General features: G+C 44.7%; 1 pseudogene across 1 annotated transcript; it reads right to left on the minus strand.

The window, feature by feature from the left end:
- Nucleotides 1-5,799: 5,799 nt before the first annotated feature.
- Nucleotides 5,800-8,123, minus strand: LOC307095449 (nascent polypeptide-associated complex subunit alpha-like; annotated as a pseudogene). Its single transcript has 2 exons — nucleotides 7,597-8,123; nucleotides 5,800-5,954 (listed from the first exon to the last, which is right to left on the minus strand). The product of its transcript is annotated as a nascent polypeptide-associated complex subunit alpha-like (transcript).
- Between the last annotated feature and the right edge of the window lie 10,435 nt (nucleotides 8,124-18,558).

Genomic DNA, 18,558 nt, shown 5'->3' on the forward strand with positions numbered 1-18,558 from the left:
TGCAGGCTGGGCTGAGGGACAACCCCCCCTCATGCACGAATTTCGTGCACCAGGCCTCTAGTATTATAATAACTATGTATGGTGCTAGGTGGATAATTGAAATATCAGGGGTGCCACTCTGTAAAGTACCTGATTGTCTAACCACTTTGCATCTGAAATTAATACAGAATAATATTGAATGTAAACTGCAATTGAAAAAAATAAATACAATTGATTTTTTTAATTAAACATAAATCCTGCAATCTAGCTAACCTCAGGATATTTTAGATTTTTATAGATTCCATAGGATTTTCTACATAGACAAGCATATTTTGTGCAAGTAAAGACAGTTTTACTTCTTCTTTTCCAGTCAGTCTGCCTTTTATTTCTTTTTCTTGCTCTATTGCCCTGGCTGAACCTCCAGTAAAATGTTAAACAGAAATGGTGGGAGTAAATATCCTTGACTTTTTCCTGATCTTAGGGTGAAAACACGACTTTACCTTTAAGAATGAAATAAACTATAGTTTTATGTAGGTTCACTTTATCAGGTTGAGGAAGCCCCAAATTTTTTAATTTTCTAAGAGATTATTTTTTGTTTCCTTTTCTTTAATCAGAAATGGATGTTGGATTTTTTCAAATGCTTTACTGGCATCAATTTAGATGATCATATGGTTTTACTTTCTTAGTTTGATAAGATGGTGAATTACAATGATTGGTTTTCAAATGTTAAACCAACCACATATTTCTGGGATTAAACCCTATTTGGTCATAATGTATTACCCTTTTTATATATTGTCTTGGATTTGATTTGCTCAAATTTTGTTAAAAACTCATAGCCCTGACCGGTTTGGCTCAGTGGATAGAGTGTCGGCCTGCGGACTGAAGGGTCCCAGGTTTGATTCCAGTCAAGGGCGTGTATTTTGGTTGCAGACACATCCCCAGTAGGGGGTGTGCAGGAGGCAGCTGATCGATGTTTCTAAACTCTATATCCCTCTCTCTTCCTCTCTGTAAAAAAATCAATAAAATATATTTTTTAAAAACCCTCATCTATCTATCTATATATAAAAGCCCAGTGACCATTACGGTGGAATGGCTGGAACAACCAGAATGACCAGACGCTCAACACAGGAGCCGCCCCCTGGTGGTCAGTGCGCTCCCACAGTGGGAGCGCCGCTTAGCCAGAAGCCGGGCTCACGGCTGGTGAGCACAGTGGTGGCAGAAGCCTCTCCCACCTCTGCAGCAGTGCTAAGGAGTGGCAAGCCAAGCGGTAAGGAGGGAGCAGGCAGGCAGTAAGGAGTGATCAGACAAGCAGTAAGAAGCAAGCAGGCAGGCGGTAAGGAGCGAGCAGATGGGGAGCGGGCCTAAGCCAGCAGGCGGACATCCCCTGAGGGGTCCTGGACTTCAAGAGGGTGCAGGCCAGGCTGAGGAACCCCTCCCCGTCCAGTGCACAAATGTTGTGCACCGGGCCTCTAGTCCTATCTAATAAAAGAGTAATATGCAAATTGACCATCACTCCAAGACACAAGATGGCTGCCCCCAGTGGTCAAAGATGGCTGCCCCCATGTGGACACAAGATGGCCTGCAGGGGAGGGCAGTTGTGAGAAGTTAGGGGTGACCAGGCCAGCAGAGAAGGGCAGTTGGGGGTGACCAGGCTAGCAAGGGAGGGCAGTTGGGGGGGACCAGGCCAGCAAGGGAGGGCAGTTGGGGGGGGCAGGCCTGCAGTGGAGGGCAGTTGGAGGGGGACCAGGCCTGCAGGGGAGGGCAGTTGGGGGGGAACCAGGCCAGCAGGGGAGGGCAGTTGGGGGGGGACCAGGCCTATAGGGGTGGGCAGATGGGGGGACCAGGCCTGTAGGAGAGGGCAGTTGGGGGGACCAGGCCTGCAGGGGAGGGCAGTTGGGTGAGGACCAGGCCTGCAGTGGAGGGTAGTGGGAGGGAGACCAGGCCTGCAGTGGAGTACAGTTGGGGGTGACCAGGCCTGCAGGGGAGAGCAGTTGTGGGCAATCAGGCCAGCAGGGAGGGCAGTTAGGGGTGACCGGGCCAGCAGAGGAGGACAGTTGGGGGAGACCAGGCCAGCAGGGGAGGGCAGTTGGGGGGAACCAGGCCTGCAGGGGAGGGCAGTTGGGGGGGAACCAGGCCAGCAGGGGAGGGCAGTTGAGGGGGGACCAGGCCTACAGGGGTGGGCAGATGGAGGGGACCAAGCCTGCAGGGGAGGGCAGTTGGGGGGGATCAGGCCAGCAGGGGAGGGCAATTGGGGGGACCAAGTCTGCAGGGGAGGGCAGTTGGGAGCCAGCAGTCCTGGATTGTGAGAGGGATGTCCGACAGCCCTCAAGGGGTCCCATATTGGAGAGGGTGCAGGCTGGGCTGAGGGACACCCCTCCCCCCCCCTCTAGTATATATATAAAAGGCTAATATGCTAAGTGTCCCACAGTCCAACTGGTCGCTATGACACGCACTGACCACTAGGGGGCAGACACTCAATGCAGGAGCTGCCAAGATGCAATGACTTGGCAGCAGTGGTTCTCTGGTTCTCGGGTGATGCACCCTGAAACCAGAGAGGAGGGAGCCTGATTCCTCACAGGGCCGTGTGATTCCACCTTCGGCCATGTGTTGTTGCTGGGGCACTGTCGCCCCGAATCTGGTTTACTGCACACTTGCATTTGCGTTCCACACCCTGTACAACAGCAACTTTGTAGAGTGCCCTCTCACACTCCAGAACCCCTTGGGGGATGTCGGAGAGCCGGTTTTGGCCCATTCCCCGCAGGCTAGGCCAAGGGACCCCACCTGCTGGAGGAACCCCACTCACTCCGCAGACGCCAGGGAGGGACCACGGGAGGTTGGCTCCAGGGTGTGTCTGATCCATCTCACCCAGTCCCTCCCCACCGACCACCTTCTAATTTATTTCCTTTCAATGTGCATGAATCTGTGCACCAGGTCACTAGTATATGTTTATGAGGGATAGTTGATCTGTAGTTTTCTTGTAATATCTTTGTCAGTTTTTAAAATAGACTTTTTTGTTAAGGCAGTTTTAGGTTCATAACAAAATTGAGCAGAAGGTACAGCAATTTCCCTTATGCCTCCTGCCTCCACATGCATAGCCTCCTCCATCTTCAACATCCTGTACCAGAGTGGTACATTTGTTACAGTTGATGAACCTACATTGAGACATTATGATCACCCACGTCCATAATTTACATTAGCGTTCACTCTATGAGTAGTAAATTCTATAGCTTTGGACAAATGTATAATGACATGCATCTACTACAGTATTACACAGTATGGTTTCACTGCCCTAAAAATCCTCTGTGCTCTGCCTATATTCCCCTCCCTCTAACCCCTTGAAACCACTGATCCTTTTACTGTCTCCATCGTTTTGCCTTTTTGAGAATGTCATAGAGTTGGGACAATACAATATATAACCTTTCCAGGTCAGCTTCTTTTACTTAGTACTATGCATTTCAAGTTCCTCCATGTATTTTCAGGGCTTGATGGCTCATTTCTATTAAGCACTGATTGATATTAGATTGGATGTACTACAGTTTATTTATCCATTCGCCACTGAAGGACATCTTGGTTGCTTCCAAGTTTGTACAATTATGAATAAAGCTGCTACAAACATCCATGAGCAGATTTTTGTGTGGGCATAGTTTTCAAATTTCTTTGGGTAAATACCAAGGAGCACAATTGCTGGATGGTATGTTAAGAGTGTGTCATTTTCTAAGAAGCTACCAGTCTTCCAAAGTGGTTGCACCATTTTGCATTCCCACCAGCAATGGATGAGACTTCCTTTGTCACACATCTTAGAGAGCAGTATCAGTGTTCTAGATTGTGGCTGTTCTGATGGCTGTGTAAGGTATCTTATTTTCATTTGCAATTCACTAGGACACAGGATGTGGATCATCCTTTCATATGCTTATTTGCCATCTGTTTATCTTCTTTGGTGAGGTGCCTAAGATTTTTGGCTCGTTTTTTTAATTGGGTTTTTTTTTTCTGCTATTAAGTTTTAAGTATTATTAGTATATTTTGGATATCAGTCCTTTTCAGATATGTCTTTTGCAAATATTTTCTCCCAGTGTATGACTGGTCTTTTCATTCGCCTAACAGTGTCTTTCACAGACCAGAATTTTTTTTATTTTAATGAAGTCCAGTTCATCAATTCTTTGTATATGCTTTGGTGTTGCATATAAAAAGTCATTGCCAGCCAGCTGGTGTGGCTCAGTGGATTGAGTGTCATCCCATACACCGAAAGGTCGCTGGTTTCGTTCCTGGTCAGGGCACATGCCTGGGTTGTGGACTTGACACCAGTAGGGGGCGTGCAGGAGGCAGCCAATCAATGTGATGTCTCTCATTGATCCCTTCCTCTCTCTCTAAAGTCAATTTTTAAAAGCATATTTTAAAAGTATATACTAAAAGAGTCATCGCCAAACACAAGGTCACCTAGATTTTCTCCTTTGGTATCTTTTAAGTTTTATAGTTTTTCATTTTACATTTGGGCCTGTAATCCATTCTGAGTTAATTTTTTAGTGAATTTATTGGGGTAACGTTGGTTCACAAAACCATACAGGTTTCAAGTGTACAACTAGACAAAACATCTACACACTGCATCATGTGCCCATCGCCCAAAGCCGAGTCTACTCTGTCCCCATTTCCCCTTTTTGCCCACCTTCACCCAGCCCCCACCTCCCTTCCACTCTGGCTATCACCACACTGTTTGTGTTACAAATATGTGTGTGTGTGTGTGTGTGTGTGTGTGTGTTTGTGTGTTTGTGTGTTTGCCGCTCTGTTGACTAATGAGTTTGCCAACCACTGCCTTAGGGAAAAACACTTAAAAAACATTTTAATAATGTACTAATGTCTTTACCTTCTTTCATTCAGCCCCCCAAACCCTCTCCACTTTACAGCTGTCAGTCTATTCCATGCATCCATGCCTCTGGTTCTATTTTGTTCATCAGTTTATTTTGTTCATTAGATTCCACCTATAAGTGAGATCATGTGATTTTTTTTTTACTAAGTGAAAGTTGAAAATCTTTATTTTTCTTTATTGATTAAGGTATTACATACATGTCCTTATCTCCCCATTGCCCCCTCACCCCCCCGCTCGTGCCCTCACCACCCCCCTAGTGTCTGTGTCTATTGGATATGCTTATATGCATGCATACAAGTCCTTTGGTTGATCGAGATCATGTGATAGTTGTCTTTGACTGGCTTATTTCGCTTAGCATAATACTCTCCAGGTCCCTCCTTGCTGTCGCAAAGGGTAAGAGCTCCTTCTTTTTTATAGCTGCATGGTATTCCATGGTATAGATGTACCACAGCTGCTATGTACCATGGTACATAGATGTACCATCCACTCATCTGCTGATGGACACTTGGGCTGTTTCCAGATCTTGGCTAAGGTACATTGTGCTGCTATGAACATAGGGGTGCATATATTCTTTCTATTTGGTGTTTTGGGATTCTTAGGCTATATACCCAGAAGTGGGATCACTAGGTCAAGAGACAGTTCCAGTTTAAATTTTTTTTAGGAACCTCCTTATGGTTTTTAATAGTGGTAGCACTAGTTTGCATTCCCATCAGCAGGGTGCAAGAGTTCTAATTTCTCCACATCCTTGCAACAATTTTCTTTTGTTGTTTTGATTATAGACACCTGATAGGTGTCAGCACCTGCCAAAAAGACTTTGTTCCATTTTATTACTTTTGCACCTTTGTCAAAATAAGTTGAATATATTTATATGGGTCTACTTTGGGGCTCTCTCTTTTTTGTTCCATTAATCTAGTTGACTATTCTTTTGCCAACACCACACTGTCGTAATTACTGTAGCTTTATAGTAAGTCTTGAAGTTGGGTAGCATCAGTCCTCCAACTCTGTTCTTCTCCTTCAACACTGTGTTGGCTATTCTGGATCTTCTGCCTCTCCTTTATACATTTCACAATCAGTTTGCCGGTAGCCACAAAGTAACTTGTTGGGATTTCTTTGTCTGGTTTTGATATCAGGATCTGGATAATGCTGAATGCATAGAATATAATGGGATGTGTTCCCTCCTTGTCAGGCAGAATTCCGAGATGGCTCCCAAGGTTCGAAGCTCCTGGTGTTCACATACCTTCTTGTAGTTATTTAATGAAACATGAATCGACTTGCTGCTGTAAAGGGATTTTGCAGATGTAATTAAGGTCCAAAATCAGAAGGATAGGAAATGTGTGACACACTGTTGTTGGCTTGTAGACAGAGGGAGGCCACGTGGCAAAGAATGTGGTTGGCTTCTAGGAGATGAGATCAGCCCCAGCTGATAGCCAGCAAGTAAGTGGGAACTCCTCCTCCAATGGCAAGGAACTGAATTTTGCCAATAACAAGAATGAACTTAGAAGCATATTTTCCCCAGAGCCTCTAGACAACACCTAGATTTCAGCCTTGTTATAACCTGAGCAGAGAACCCAGTCATTTTGTGCTGAACTTTTGACCTATAGAAACTGCTATAATAAATGAATATTGACTTAGGATATTAAGTTTGTAGTCTGTTATGCACTCGCTTGCTTTTTTCTCGATTCCTTTATTCTAATGCTGTGTCGAGTCACACTCAACATCCGAGTGCAAAAGGTTAATAATTCCTCTCTTTCTCTTGGAAGAGTTTGCATACAGTTGCTATTATTTCTTCCACAACTGTTTGATCAAATTCACCAGTAAAGCCATCTGGACATAAGGTTTTCTTTGTGGGAAAGTTTTTAACTATGAAATAAATTTCTTTAAAGACATATGACTATTCAGGTTGGTGGTGTGTGTTTTTTTCTGGAGTGAACTTGGTAGCTTGTATGTTTTAAGGAATGTGTCTATTTTACCTAAATTGTCAAATTTATTGCCATAAAGCTCTTTATATCATCCCCTTATTATTATATTAATTTCTGCAGGATCTGTAGTGTTGTCCTATATCTCATTCTTGATATCAGTCATTTGGGTCATCTCTCTTTTTTCTGTTATCAATTTGGCTAGCGTTTCATTAACTTTATGGATCTTCCCAAAGAGCCCACTATCAGTTTTTTTTTAAATTTCCTCTATAGTTTTTCCTTTGTATTTTGGTGATTTCTATTCTTATCTTTATTATTTCCTTTCTTCTGCTTACTTTGGGTTTAATTTCCACTTTTTATCATAGTTTCTTAAGGTGGAATATGAGGTCATTGATCTGAGATAATTCTTCTTTTCGGAAGCCATAGCTTTATTAATCATAGAAACAGTCCAAATTTCAAGCCAAGCTGCAGTTACTCTTTTGAAATACAAAAAAAAAAAAAAAAAACAACAACTCCTCTTTTTTGAATGGTTACATTGTTAATTCCATAATAGCATGTATAATATCATTCCTGTTGCTCTTCAGGGCTGAGACTGCCTTTGTTCTGTGTTCTTAACTTCCATGCCTGTTTCTTTTCTTTTCTTTTTTTTATTGATTTCAAAGAGGAAGGGAGAGGAAGAGAGAGACGGAAACATCAATGATAAGAGAGAATCATTGAATGGCTGCCTCCTGCACACCCCACACTGGGGATCAAGCCCGAAACCTGGGCATGTGCCCCTGACCAGAATCAAACCCAGGACCCCCCAGTCTGCAGGCTGACGCTCTGTCCACTGAGCCAAACCAGCCAGGGCTACGCCTGTTTCATCAGCCTCTTCTTCACTCTCCTCTTGTACAGTTGGAGTGTGTGTCCTTTCTTAAATGTTTGAGACAACTTCACCTTGAACTTTGAATTTCTCAGAAGCTGCTAGCTGTGCTTGCTGGGATAAATCCTCAATCTTGGCTTCCCCCAAACCTCTATAGGTAGCTGAAGCTGGAGTCTTGTAGATATTTGGCTTTGTGATGACAAAGAGGACATTCTTAGATGTCAGAGTGACCCTAGTAACCCCTATAACCTATCAAAGACTCAGTTTGGACATAGCCTTCTGTGCCTTCTTTTCACTTCGGTTCTGTTTTGGTTTACCGGCTGGTTCTTCATCGATTTCAGCTGCTGCTGCTAGCTGAGCTTGTATGGTTGCCGGGGTGGAATCTTGTTCTTTGAGCTCTGGTACTGATCCATCACTGTCAGGTTCTGTTTCAGATCCTGTCTCAGCCTGGGGCTGTGGCAACTCATTCTGTGACAGAGACAGTTTCTGTGGCTTCACCCAGCATTCTGTGCGGGCAATGCAGAACCAAGATGGCAGCAGAAAGAGAGTAACTAGGATCCTAATATAAGCATTTGATGTTATAAATGTCTTTGGAAGCACTGCTTTTGCTGCATTCCATACATTTTGATACATTTGTTTGCATTTGAATTCCATTCAAAATACTTCTAAATTTTCCTTCTGATTTCCCTTTTGACCTTTGGTGTGCTGGTTATCAATTTATTGCCTCTCAACTTAAAGTTCATCCTTCCTGCCTGTTCTGTGATCATGGAACATATTTGAGGTATTTTTCCTTTGCCAGCTGGCACTGAAGCTTTCTCAGGAGAGTGCTGAAGAGATATTGCAAGAGGAAAAGAGGTTTCCTTCCTGATTCCTGTGTATTGGCTTGGCAGTCTCCTTCTGCATGACTTTTTCTGGCATCAGACTCTTCCATTCCTGGGTTCCTGCAGGACATGGCAGCCAGCAGCCGCCAGTGACCAGCAGCTCTCCCCTCGCACCAGCACTCACCCCTAGGCAGCTTGGCAGCAAGCACAGGGCCTCTGGATACTGCAGCACTTGCAGCTTCCCCAGGGCCTGGCTCCTGCAGAGCATGGAAGCCAGCGGCTCTCTGTGAACAGCTCCCCCGGCCCCCCCGCAGCAGGCAGATATCTGGCAAGTTCCAGAAGATAGATTTCCAACAGGTTGCATCAGTACCACACTATAATACTCTGTCATCCAGTGAGCTACAGTCATGCCTCTCCAACAAAATCTGCATCTCAGCTCCAGGGACATTGTATCTTAGCCTAGGGATAGTGACCACATCTTAATTCTGTTATTCCTATGTTCCTTAGAGTTCTCTTTACATCTTACTAGCCAATTCCTCATCATTCTAATCCCCTGTTATAGGTAATTCCTTGTATTAACGTTTCCTGTTCAAATTACTGTGCCATTCCTCCCTTCAGACAGGGCACAGACGGACAGAATTGTTATCAGGAGTGACCCCAGGAAATAGACCTGCAGAGATGCAGCTGTGGGATTGGTTCATTCCCACCTCCTTCGGGCTTCAGCATAGTGCTTGCCAATGGAAAATGGATGGCTAGTAATCGATGGCGAGCAGTGGCATCGCAATTAATCAACTTACTGTTGATTGTGATGAAGTGCTAACTGAAGCACAGGCCTTAGATGCCTTAAATGGCTGCTGCACTTGACCGTTATGGCAGTAATTGTGACTATAAGGACTGGGATGTGGGATTGATATCTTTTAATGCATTTGAGCAGTTCAGTCACAGTCTAAGAACCAGAGAGCTTTCGTGGTGCATAAGAGAGGCTGTTCTTTGTTGTAGCTGCAGGGCTAATATTGCTGAAAACCAAACACTACATTTCATTGAGTAGGTTGTTGAATTGCAATGACAGTTGGAGTCACATTCTTGACACTCACTGGTAAAGAATGGGATCCCAACACTTGGAATGGGGACAACTGTTTGGTCCCAGATGAAACGGACAATCTTGAACTACCAAGTCTCTCTGAGCCTCCCTTACTAAGTAGCTAGCCCTTTAGTATCTGAGACTAGCCTTTTTCTCCATGAAAACCCTGTGATAAACTCACATGGCCCAGATGCCTTGAAAAGGGATGCCTCTTCTCCTCAAGACCCACCACAACCACCCCCTATTGCTGATAGAGCCACAACTGAGGTCAAAGCTCAGCATGCATATGTACACAATAACCAAGGAGGAAATAGCTTATATTCCAAACGAATTGTAAGCTCCGACCAGTGTGGCTCAGTTGGTTGGTTGTCATCCTGTGCACCGAGGGGTTGCTTGTTCAATCCCTTATTGGGGCATGCAGGAGGCAGCCTATTGATGTTCCACTCTCACCTCTCTCTCTCTCTCTCTCTCTCTCTCTCTCTCTCTCTCTCTCTCTCTTGAGGATATTTTTCCCATTGGTTTTTAGAGAAAGTGGAAGGGAGAAAGGGAGGGAGGGAGAGAGAGAAAAAAATCAATGTGAGAGACACACCCATTGATTGCCTCCCACATGCACCCCCTACCGGGGCAGGGGATTGAACCTGAAACGTAGCTATATGCCCTTGATAAGGAATTGAACCCGTGATCTATTGGTGTGCAAGCCAACGCTCTAACCACTGAGAAACACCAGCCAGGGCTGGAATAATTTTTTAAAAGAATTGTAAGACCTTGCTGGTATATATTGGCAGAAACCCAGGGAACAGAAGCAGATTCTAAGGATGTTAGATAAGGAAGACAGAATGTAACACTAGACTGGGCAGAATTCATTGATGTGGGTTCACTTACTAGAGATTCTGGATTTAATGTGTCAGTACATGCAGCTGAAGGTGGCTCTAAGGGCTTACCAAGTTGGCTGGCTGAAACTGGGGCTCAACTGTGACCTGCAGTTAATGAGGGTGAGATGCTAGAGGTTCCTGGCATGATATGGAGGAGGGAAGCCAAAGGCTTAGGGTGATAGTAACATTGACAGGATTTATCATGTATGACCTGCACACAGCCCCAATCAAGTGCCATGAAAAGGCTCAAAAGGCAATCCCTTTACCCAGCCGGTGTGCTCAGTGGTTGAGTGTTGACCTGTGAACCAGGAGATCATGGTTTGATTCCCAGTCAGGGCACATGCCTGGATTGTGGGCTCAATCCCCAGTAGGGGGCATGCAGTAGGCAGCTGATCAATGATTCTCTATCATCATTGATGTTTCTAGCTCTATCTCTCTCTCCCTTGCTCTCTGAAATCAATACACACACACACACACACACACACACACACACACTGAGTGGCCAGATTATTATAATCTCTGAACGCATAATAATCTGGCCACTCCGTGTATATCCTATATAATAAAAGGCTAATATGCAAATTGTCCCCTTGACCAGGAGTTCAAGCAGCAGGCAGGCCGGCCAACTGCCCATGTCCCCTCCCCCTGGCCGGACCCCACCCATGCACGAATTCATGCATCGGGCCATATATATATATATATATATATATATATATATATATATACACACACACACACACACACACACACACACACACACACACTGAGTGGCCAGATTATTATGTGTTCAGAGATAATAATAATCTGGCCACTCAGTATATATATATGTGTGTGTGTGTGTGTGTGTGTGTGTGTGTGTGTGTGTGTGTACTGCCTTCACCAAAACACTGATAAATCCTTTTTTAAAAAAATATGTTTTATTGATTTTTTACAGAGAGGAAGGGAGAGGGTTAGAGAGTCAGAAACATCGATGAGAGAGAAACATCGATCAGCTGCCTCTTGCACACACCCTACTGGGGATGTGCCCGCAACCAAGGTACATGCCCCTGACCGGAATCAAACCTGGGACCCCTCAGTCCGCAGACCGACACTCCATCCACTGAGCCAAACCGGTTTCAGCTGATAAATCCTTAGTGAAGAGTACCTGCATCCTCTGTGGTTGCTCTTCTTTGTAGGCCAGGTATGAGTTAGAGCAGTGGTCGGCGGCTCTGTTGACTAATGAGTTTGCCGACCACTGCCTTAGGGAAAAACACTTAAAAAACATTTTAATAATGTATTAATGTCTTTAACCTGAAGTCAAAACTTCTGGGTAAGGGTAATGCCTTAGGGGCAGTGGTCGGCAAACTCATTAGATAACAGAGCCGCAGTTTGCTGACCAATGAGTTAGGGGAAGGACCCTGAACGCAATTCAGAGATCGTCAGGGCTGCCTCTCTAATCACAGGCCAAGTGCAAGAGCCCTGGGTCAGAGCGGTTTCAAAGGAGGGGCTGCAGGCACACCTCGTATGGTGGGTTTCACTCCCACACTCCAGCATCCTGCTCCTCAGCTCCCCCTGGTGCAGTTCCCGAGGGCCCTGCAGAGCCAGAGCCGAGGGGGTAGTGCTTCCACTTACATTTCAAAGGAAAGGCCTGCCAGCAGGCTCAGAACCTCAACCAGAGAGCCACTTAAAGTCTTGGGGCTCAACCTTTGTCCAGCAAAGCTGCAGGGCAGGCCCATCACCCCAGTGGGCATTGTCCTAGTGTCCAAAAGGCAGGACCTCTGCCCCAATGGGTCTGATGGGCAGAGCACCCAGCAAAGAGGATTATTCTGAAGCCTTAAATTCTAAGGGAATTTGCCCCTTGGGTTTTGGACTTGCTCAGGACCTGTCATTCCTTCCTTCTCTCCTATTTCTTCTGTTTGGAATTGGAATGCCTACCCTATGCCTTCCCAACATTGTACCTTGAAAGCACATAACATTCTGGGTTTCACAGGTTCACAGCTAAAGAACAATTTGCCTCAGGATGAATGGTACCTGAGTCTCACCCATACCCGATTTAGATGAGATTTTGAACTTTAGACTTGAGTTGACTTGGGGCTGTTGGGATGGAATGAATATATTTTGTATTTTGGAAGGACATGAATGGGGGTGGGGCAGGGGCGGAAAGCTATAGACTGAGTGTGCCCCACCCAATGTAAAGGTATAAGAAGGTGGTTTAGAATGTGCTTTGGTCATGAGCTCTCATGAATGGGATTGGTGCTTTTATGAAAAAGACCCACAGACCTCCCTAACTCCTTCCACATATGATGAAACAAATTAGGAAGTGGGCCCTCACTAGATGCTAAATCTGCCAGCGGTGTGATCTTGGACTTCCAGCTTCCAGAACTGTGAGAAATAAATGTTTGTTGTTTATAAGCCGTATTTTCCGGCGTATAAGACGACTGGGTGTATAGAAGATTTTTCTGGGTTAAAAAGTCGTCTTATACACCGGAAAATACGGTATGTATGTATATATATATATATATGAAATTGATTCCAGAAATGAGAGAGAGAAACATCAATGATGAGAGAGAATCATTGATCATCTGCCTCCTGCATGTCCACTATTGAGGATTGAGCAGCCTGCAACCTGGAATTGAACTGTGACCTCCTGGTTCATAGGTCAATGCTCAATCACTGGGATGTGCCGGCCGGGCTGTGGTATTTTGTTATAGCAGCCCAAACAGACTAAGACACCTTGGTAGGCTTCTTCGGATTTTGGAAGCAACATTCAAGTGTGCTACTCTGAACCCATCTACAGAGTTGCCCAAAAGGTTTCCATTTAGTTGCCCACATGCTTTGCAGGTCAGCCTGCAGTACAAACTGCTCTTGAACTTGGACCTTACATCCCAGCCGATCCAACGATACACCAAGTATCTGTGGCATATAAGAAGGCTGTGAGAAGATTCTGGCAAGCGCAAATGAGGCAATCACAGTGTCAGCCTCTGGGATTTTAGAGCAATTCTGTATGCTCTTTTGCAGATAACTACTCTCATTTTTTAAAAAATGTTTTGAGGTATAACTGACATACAATATTATATTAGTAGCAGATTGTAGTGTGGGCCCTGACAGTTGGGTTTTTTTCTCCTTTGTAATGCAAGTGCTTGACTTAAGCTTTGACTGCTGAGGCATCCATTTCAAAGGTGCATTCATTTCAAAGGCAGCTGTCTCCAATAAACACAGTGCCAGCCTCAGGACTTAAAGAGCCAGGTGCCTTCCCCCTCCCCACAGGCTCCTCTGTTTTAGAGATCCTGGTTGATTTCAATAACTGAGCATTTAGGCTACTTTGCTTGTTTTCTCTTACTGTTTTTGTTTTGTTTGTTTGTTTGTTTGTTTTAAATTCATCAATAAAAGAATGAGCTCATGCCCTGGCTGGTTTGGCTCAGTGAATAGAGCATCAGCTCCATAAACTGAAGAGTTCCTGGTTTGATTCCTGGTCAAGGGCATGGACCTTGGGCGCATGCGGGTGGGAGGCAACCAATTGATGTGTCTCTCTCACATCGTTTTTTCTCTCTGTGTGTCTCTCCCCCTCCCTTCCACTCTCTCTAAAAATAAATGGAAAAATATCCTGGGGTGAGGATTAACAACAAAATAAAAGAGTGAGCCCGTAAAACCCTGGCCCCCAATATAAGGAGAACCCTAGAACCATTCTCATTCTCTCTCTCTCTCTCTCTCTCTCTCTCTCTCTCTCTCTCCTTCCCTATTCCTCCTTCCCTCCTCACCTCTCTCTCTCTTAGACATCTCTGTGTGACCCCAGACATGCTGTGTCATTTCCAGGTCTAGTAAGTAATGAACCTGGATCCCTGATGGTTATTGTTGAAGGTCATCTTGCAATCTTAATAAGAACCACAAAGGCCAATCCAGCCACAACATTGGTTATTGCTAGGCTGAGAACAGAACAAAACACATGTACAATCCCTAGCTGGTTTGGCTTGGTGGATAGATCATTGGCCTGCGGACTGAAAGGTTCTGGGTTTGATTCCAGTCAGGGCACATGCCCGGGTTGTGGGCTTGATCCCCTGCAGGAGGCAGCCGATCAATGATTCTCATCATTGATGTTTCTGTGTCTCTCTCCCTATCTCTTCCTCTCTGAATTCAATAAAAAATATATATTTAAAAAACAACAACATATGTACAACATAATGATTCCATACTTGTACATGCTTCAAAATGATCACCACAATAAGTATAGTTCATCACCATACATAGTTACCAATTTTTTTCTTGTGACAAAAACGTTTTAAGACTTACTCTCTTAACAACTTTCATACAACACAGTATTGTTAACTACAGTCACCATGCTGTACATTACATCCCCATAACTTCTTTATTTTATAACTGGAAGTTTGTACCTTCACCCCTGTCGTCCACCCACACCTCCTGCCTCTGGCAAACACCAATACTGTTTTTCTTTTTTTTGAGAAACAGCTTCTGGCTTAGTACTGGGCCTTAGCAGAGACCAAACATCTAACCATGAGATACATAATAAAACCCTAATATGCAAATCGATCAAATGGCAGAACAACCAGTCGCTATGATGCGCACTGACCATCAGGAACTGCCCCTGGAGGTCAGTGCGCTCCCACAGGGGGAGTGCCGCTCAGCCAGAAGCCAGGCTCACAGCTGGCGAGCACAGCGACAGTGGTGGGAGCCTCTCCTGCCTCCGTGGCAGTGCTAAAGAGCAGCCAGCTGAGCGGTAAGGAGCAGCGAGCAGGCAGGCAGTAAGGAGTGAGGGGTCCCAGGCTGTAAAAGGGCACAGTCCGGGCTGAGGGACCCCCCCCCAGTGCATGAATTTCATGCACCGGGCCTCTAGTGAGATACATAATAACCATACAGCCTTAATTCCCATCATGAATGGGTGTCATGTCTGACCCACATAGCCATAAAATTAGACATGCATAGCAGCAATATATTATCAAATAAAAGTGGTATAGAAGAGACCAAGTTAGGCAATTCCAGAATATACAGCAAGTTGGATGAGCAGGTGACTGAGACTCTTTTGACACCAACTCCTATTCTATTGCCTCCTCTCCTTCAATCCAAGTCTATGGTGTACTGGGGTATTCCTCACAAGAAGTTGACCAAGGAGGAAAAAAGTCAAGCTTGTCTTATATATGGGTCTGAATGATATGCTGGTACCATCCCAAAGTGGACAGATGCACATTACAACTCTACTCAGGGGTGACCCTGAGTGATAATGGTGAAGGAAAATCCCATCCAGTGAGCAAAACATGTAACAGCATATTTCGTTGTCCACTGTGTCTAGACTGAGAGATGGACAGAAATATGGATATATATATATATATATATATATATATATATATATATAGAGAGAGAGAGAGAGAGAGAGAGAGAGAGAGAGAGAGAGAGAGTCAGGGACTTGGAAGTAACAGGACTGGAATATTAGTGACAAGAAAGTCTGGGGAAGAGAGAAGTGGATGGACCTCTGAATAGACACAGACAGTGAAGATATTTGTGCCCCATGTGAATGCCTACTGGAAGGCATATAGTGCCTGAGCTCAACAACTTGAACTTCCCCTTACTGAGGATGGCATGGTTCATGCTAATGCAAACTACCCAATCTGCCATCAGCAGAGACCAAAATTGAGACCTCAACATGGCACCATTTGCTCTGGGGGCCAGCCAGTCAGCCACTAGTGACAGGTTGCTTATATCGACCTCTTTCATCATGGAGGGGAACAGAGATTCATCTTCACAGGAACAGACACATTTTCTGGATATGGTTTTCCCTTCCCTGCCTGTAATGTTTGTGCCAGCACCACCATCTGTGGACTCTTCTACACAGCATTGCATCTGATCCAGAAACTGATTTCACAGCAAAGCAAGTGTAGTGATAGGTCCATGCCTATGGGATTAACTGGTCTTACCACAGGCCACATCATCTGGGAGCAACTGGCCTAATTGAAAGGTGGAATGGTTTTTTAGACTCTGTTATGATGCTACTTGTGAAACAGCACCCTGAAAGAATGGGGTTTTGTTTTATAGGATGTAGTATACACTTTGAATCAGAGACCAATATATGGTTCTGTCTCCCTCATAGCCAGTATAAATGGGTCCTGAAATTAAGGGGTAGAAGTAGGAGTGGCTCTTCTTACTATTACACCTAATAATCCACTCGTGGAATGTTTGTTCCCCATCTTGACAACGTTGAGCTCTGCTTTTTTGAATCTAAGTGCCTGTGATGGTTAATTAAAAAAAAAGTGTATATATATATATATATATATATATATATATATATATATATATATTAGAGGCCTGGTGCACAAAATTTATGCACTTGGGGAGGGGGTGTCCCTCAGTCTGGCTTGCACCCTCTTGCAGTCCGGGAGCCCTCAGGGGATGTCTAACTGATGGCAGTTGGACATCCTTAGTGCTACCATGGAGGCGGGAGAGGCTCCCACCACTGCAGCTGTGCTCACCAGCCATGAGCCTGCTCAGGACTTCTGGCTCAGCGGCACTCCCCCTGTGGGAGCACACTGACCAGCAGGGGGCAACTCCTGCATTGAGCATCTGCCCCCTGGTGATCAGTGTGTGTAATAGTGACCTGCCATTCGATCAATTTGCATATTAGCCTTTTATTATATGGGATTTTTTTATTGGTTCCAGAGAGGAAGGGAAAGGGAGAGAGACAGAAACATCAATGATGCCAGAGAATCATTGATCGGGTGCCTCCTGCACACCCCACACTGGGGATAGAGCCTGCAACCTGGGCATGTGCCCTGACCAGGAATCGAACTGTGACCTCCTGGTTCATAGGTCAGTGCTCAACCACTGAGCAATGCTGGCCAGGCATGATGGTTAATTTTTGTTTTTGTCAACTTGACTCAGCCATGGAGAGCCCAGATATTTGGTTCAACACTATTTAGAGCATGCCTGTGAAAGTGTTTCTGGATGAGATTAACATTTGAATTGGTAGACTGAGGAAAGTAGGTGTCTCCCAAAGTGAGGGACTAATCCAATCCATTGAAGGCCTGAATAAAACAAAAAGACTAAGCAACAGAGACTTCACTCTCTCTCTCTGCCTGACTGTCCTTGATCTGGGACATCAGTCTTCTCCAGCCTTTGTACTTGGACTCTGACTTGGATTAGAGTTACACCATCAGGTCTCCTGAGTATCCAGCTTACTGACTGCAGATCTTAGGACTTCTCACCCTCCAAATTACGTGAACCAGTTCCTTGTGATAAATCTCTTAATATATAAATATGCCCTTTAGGTTCTGTTTCTCTGGAAAACTCTAATATAGATTTTGGTACTGGCAGTGGAGGAATAGAATGTTAAGAATGATTTTTCTGCCTGGCCAATGTGGCTCAGTGGTTGAGCATAGACCTATGAACCAGGAGGTCACTGGTTTGATTCCCATTCAGGGCACATGCCCAGGTTGTAGGCTCAATCCCCAGTGTGGGGTGTGCAGGAGGCAGCCGATCCATGATTCTCTCTCATCATCGATGTTTCTGTCTCTCTGTCTCTCCCTTTTTCTCTGAAATCAACATATATTAAAGTTTTTTAAAAAATAATGAATTTTCTGAACTGGTTCTGAAGTTTCTGGAACTGGCTCTCTAATCTGATTAAATTTAAAGATGCTAATGATATAGAATATGGAGACACTCAAAATATATATTGGATACATAATCAACTTATAAGAAGCAAGGAGCTGGGTGACTGTGTGTACACTACTTTCAAGTATTTTTTGAAAACAGGAATCTAATGAGATTGGCTGGTTGCTCCTAATGTCTCTGGACAAAGTGGTACAACAAAAGATGAGCTCAGGGATTGGCATCCTCAGCTCAAGCACCATAAATGACTCAAAAGCTTCTAGGTGTACCCTGAAGGAGAGCTTTATCTCCTGTAGCTGAAGGGCTGAGATTACTGAAGTTCAAACCCCAAATCTCAGCACTACTGGCTTGTTACAAGGCAAGTTAAGCTTCCAGCCTTGCATTTATGGGGAAGGAATAGGATCCTGAAAGTTGGAGTGTGTGTGTGTTGGGGGGAGGGAGATAACGAAGCTAGGGACACTGTGCCTTAAATTCTAATAAGTCCTCTTTGCCAGTGGGTGAGGCCTCAACCAGGGAGCACAACAATGGTTCCATTGAATTGGAAAGTGAGAAATTTTGGATATTTTGGGCTCCTTC

The sequence above is a fragment of the Cnephaeus nilssonii genome (assembly GCF_951640355.1).
Source record: "Cnephaeus nilssonii genome assembly, chromosome: X".
Classification (NCBI taxonomy): Eukaryota; Metazoa; Chordata; class Mammalia; order Chiroptera; family Vespertilionidae; genus Cnephaeus; species Cnephaeus nilssonii.